The following is a 5,001-nucleotide window of genomic DNA, read 5'->3' as shown; positions in this document are numbered from 1 at the left end:
TTTGCCAATGATCAGCCACTAATTTATGCAGGCAAATCTCCTTGGTTCAAAAATGAAAGCTAATAGAGTCATTAGCCGCTAATTCGAGCAGGGATACCTTGTATAAATTGGCTTACTTTGTAAAGCCCTCCCCCGACAATACCTTTATCCCTCTCTCCCCTCTTTGTCTCTCTCTCCCATCTCTCTCCCTCACTCCCTCTCTCTATCTCTTTCCCTTTTAGCCCGATAAAACAGCCACTCTTCTTCTTAATGTTTCTAAAATATAGCACTGCCTCTTACACATTCTGTGCACATGGAATAATTGCCAAAGTGGTTGATGGCGTGTGTTTGTTTAATGGGGTGTAAGATCCCTAATGTGCATCTCTCTCTCATATTCAGTCTTTTTCTCTCTCTCTCTCTTTCCCTCTATTTCCCTCTCCCCCTTTACTCTCTCTCTTTCTGTCTCTTTATTCCTCTTTACCGCTCTCTCTCTTTCACTCTTTTTTTCATGCATTCTTGTTCACCCAGCCACCATGTGTCTGTGTAAGGTCAAGTGTGTAGATATTTGATGACGTTAACGTGTGTGTGTGTGTGTGTGTGTGTGTGTGTGTGTGTGCGTTTGTGAAAAAGCGTGTGTTTGTGTCGGGCGTCTGCATCCATCCATCTCTTCATCGTTTGCATCAAAGCGCACAACCACTCACACACAAACGTACGTAGTCCATCTAACTTCCTGTGCTTCCTGTGCTAGTACACATGTTTGGCCTCAATGTTTATTTGTGGGTGGATGTTCTCCCCCCCCCCCCCCCCTTCCCCCTCTACCACCACCCGCCCGATCTGTTACTGCTGATGCGTTACCTTGTCGGCCCCTCGGCTGATTATGACATTAAATGTTTATGAGCATTGATCGGCGACATCCTCAAAGTGTGAGTCATTTCATTTCCATGCCAGGCCACTGCTTAACGGCATACTGATGGATGCACAATGATCTCCGATAGAGGGACCCACGGGCACAGTGGGAGCACGTGTGCGTGTGCATGTGACAAAAAATGTGCACCGGGGTCGGAAGCATGTTGTGCACGTTTCGCCGCACGTGCCGAGGCAGGATCACCACCTCTAGCGGTGCCGCCTCGCTCCTCCCCTGCTTGTTCCCCCGTTCTCCGTAGCATGCATGTGCACGTGCACAAACACGCACACACGTAGAGTAATGTGCAATACACAACTAACCAGAAAGACGTTTGCACCCTAATACATTCGTACAAATCCGCACACACGTATGCACAAGCCCTCACATATGCGACCCCCCTCACACACACTCACAAATGCATACACAAACACACACACACACACACACACACACACATGCACACACAGATACATAAATAGACACACACACACACACACACACACACACACACACACACACACACGTGCACACACACACACACACACACACACACACACACACACACACACACACACACACACACACACACACACACACACACACACACACACACACACACACACCATTCTGTATGTATCAGTGCACTCAATCACTGGTGCCATTGTCACATTTCTAATTATAATTTTCATTTGAGCAGTGGTCCTTATGGGGCATGTGGAACATGGACAACTGAAAGTACTGCCGCCTCTGACTGAGGGGTTCGGCTTTGAAATCTCCATATTTGCTTGGAAATGACGGTGGGGGAAAAATCGGTCCCAGCCCACTCCCAGCCACTGGCTCCGGCTAATGTTGCTTGGAGCAAATGTGCATATTAGTACCCTCTAACTGCCCCGATGGATCGCCGCTAGTGAATTAAAGGGGTTCAATGAGGTTCAACAGGCTATTTTGCGATGGGATGGGTTTTTTATACAGAGTACAGTGTATTTTGCGGTCTATGAATGAAGTAGTTCAATTTGGAAGAACAACCATTTCGGCAAAGCCTCGTTTTCTATGCATGCTTTTCAATAATTACCATCGAGCCACCGTAGACAGAGGAATCCACGCTAGGAATCAGCTCAGTTCATACATGGAGAACGTCCACTCGTGTGGTTTCTCATCTGAAGTGCACCCTTGAACTAATTTGGCCCTCAGGGCAGGCTACCGGAGACCCTGTAAGGTTCCAGCCCCAAAGCGAGCAGATTCCTCTCCGCAGGCTTCTCCGTGGCGTGAGTCATGGGAAACTGTCAGGCAGACACTTCCACCCGGGCCCCCGAAACCCCTTTGAAGTCGGAGCCGGTAATCCAGGACATAAAATATGCCGAGAAACATTTTGGGGGTCAACTCCTGCCAAATCCCCCAGAGCTGGTCCAGGGTCTACCACATGTTTTCCTTGGAAGCACTCCCAGGAAATGTTCCCTCCTCACCACAGGGGGGCAGGCTAAAAGACGGGGGTGTCATGGGTGAGATGGGTTGCCAGGGCTAATGGGAATAACATGCATAGCGATGACACCGTCCAAAATAGAACCTCCGCCATCACCTTCGCCCATGGTGTTCTCAAAGTCAACATGGCTGCTCTTTCGAAGGAGTAATTCTCCCCCTCTTCGCCTAAATAGCGAGCACGTCATGGGATGAGAATGTGGTGACGTGCAATGCCTTTTTATTCACACAGACACACGCGCAGTCACTCACTTGGCACAGACACATACACACATGCACACGCACACACACACACACACACACACACACACACACACACACACACACACACACACACACACACACACACACACACACACACACACACACACACACACACACACACACACGCCAAACAAACACACACCCACACAAACACACACACACACAAGTATGTGTTAGGGAAATTTGATCTGGCAATGTATTTGATTCATAGTGTCTAAGGTCCTTTTAGAATAGTAATTTTGGAAAGTGTCCCACAGAGCATTTTAGAGGCTCACACACACACACACACACACACACACACACACACACACACACACACACACAGACACACACACACACACACACACACACACACACACACACACACACACACACACACACACACACACACATACAGACACACAAACACACGCACATGTGAGGTTTCCCTTGTGGTTCACCCATCCAACCACAAGCGAGAAACCAAACCAGCAGGATAGGACGCCGCCTCACCTGGACTCACCCTGCGTTGTCGGGGTAAATATGCAATCCCAACTTTTCCCCCAGACTTCAAAGATTGGGAAATAAATAATTAAGTCAATCGGATTGCTTTAATTAATTATTTCATTAATCACATGCTCACAAATTCCTCTCCGTGGCCCATTCGTCATGCGGCTCAATGGCCTCATTACGGATCAATGTGAAGCCGTCCCCTCGCAGAGTCACACTGTCATCGTCCAGATTAATCAAGATGTTGCCTGCATGCGCATTGGGCCTCTGAGCCGTCGCCATGGCGACCACGCTAAACCGGGAGCCATTTGGTAGAGTGCAGGGGAGCAGCCAGACGCTTTAAACAGATTCTCCGTGGTCGGACCCTTAACTGGGTCCAGAGCGCATCCGTATCCATCTTCCTTGCCGTGCGTCCCGTCAATCTTTGTGGATTATTTTACTATTGCTCTGTCTGTCTGTCGGTCCGTTTCGATTATTTAACTATTGGTCTGTCTGTCTTTCTATCCGTTTTGGAGGATCTTACTTTTGGCCTGTCTGTCCGTGTGTCAGTCTATCTGTCTATCTATCAATCTTATATGTACACGTTTTTGGACCGTCTGTCCGTCTGTCTATCTGTCTGTATGTCTATACACCTTATAATAACTACTTTTTGGCCTGTCTGTCTGTCTTTCTATCTGTCTTAGTTTATTTAATTATTGGCCTGTCTGCGTGTCTGACCGTTTTAGATGCTTACACTTGGTCTGCTGTTTTACATTTTCTTACAGTCCTTCTGTCTGTCTGTGAGTGGGTCTGGATTGTATCCTCAGAGTTATACAGGACACTATGTACAGCACAGTCTCTGACAGCTCCTTGTGTTCAGCATAGCTCCCCTAGGGCCTTGGCACTTGGCTACTGTAAATAAATACTTGTGGCTTGAACCAAACTGCAACAACGTTCACCACAATCGTATCTATTTAACTGTTCCCCGGATGACCTACCGGTACTTTATTAAACAATTCCTGTTGGATGCCAAGGTATCTAAAAAAGATATCATGTGAACTGCAAAACTGAAGCCAAGTGTCTATAGTTTCCCCATCCGTCAAAAGCCATGACACAATCCAGGAAAAGCAGACGTTGTCCATAGGATTCAAGGGACCTCTGTGGCCTTACGTGGAGGACTCCTCCGCTAGCCCGGCTGTCTGTCCTCCCCACTGCGATGTCCCTGGGATGTTCCCTGCAGATGTCAGTGATCTAAAACAAGTCCGATGTTCCAGCGGGTGGGATCGGAAGGTGAGCTATGCGCAGGGTCAAACAAACAGGAGCGAAATAGCTTAGCAAGAGGGAGTTAGCGCTCTCTGTTTGATCCTAAAACTCCTCGTTTATTTGTCCGATTAATTTGCGTGCGGCAGTGCGGCGTGACCTGGTTCTGTCATGGGGCTCCTTCAGTGGGGTGGGGGGTGGGGGGGGGGGGGGTGGTAAGTGGCCCCATAATGTCACCGTAATACTGGGTCACACTTTTACGAATCAGGGGATGGGACCCAAGAATAGAGAGAGAATGCTGAGATGGGAATGAAAGAGAGAGGGAGAGAGAGAGTGGAAGTGGAAAAAAGATGGAAAATGTCGCTCGTTCGTCTTCCAAAACATAGTTGTTGAAATAACGCACCGTCCTGCCTGGATTCACTGCGGGGTTGCTGGGAGGCGGCGCGCATCAGACTAACATGAGCTGTCATTGTAAGTACACACACACACAAGCGCGCACACACAGAAACATACAAACACACACATACCAACATACATACACATACACACACGTACACACGCACACAAACACACACACAACAAACTCTCACACACAAACACACACAGACTCACACACACACACACACATGGGAAAGAGGAGTAATGAGTAG

This window comes from Gadus morhua, chromosome 22 (genome assembly GCF_902167405.1).
Source record: "Gadus morhua chromosome 22, gadMor3.0, whole genome shotgun sequence".
NCBI classification, from domain to species: Eukaryota; Metazoa; Chordata; class Actinopteri; order Gadiformes; family Gadidae; genus Gadus; species Gadus morhua.
Note: the sequence above shows the minus strand (reverse complement) of the source record.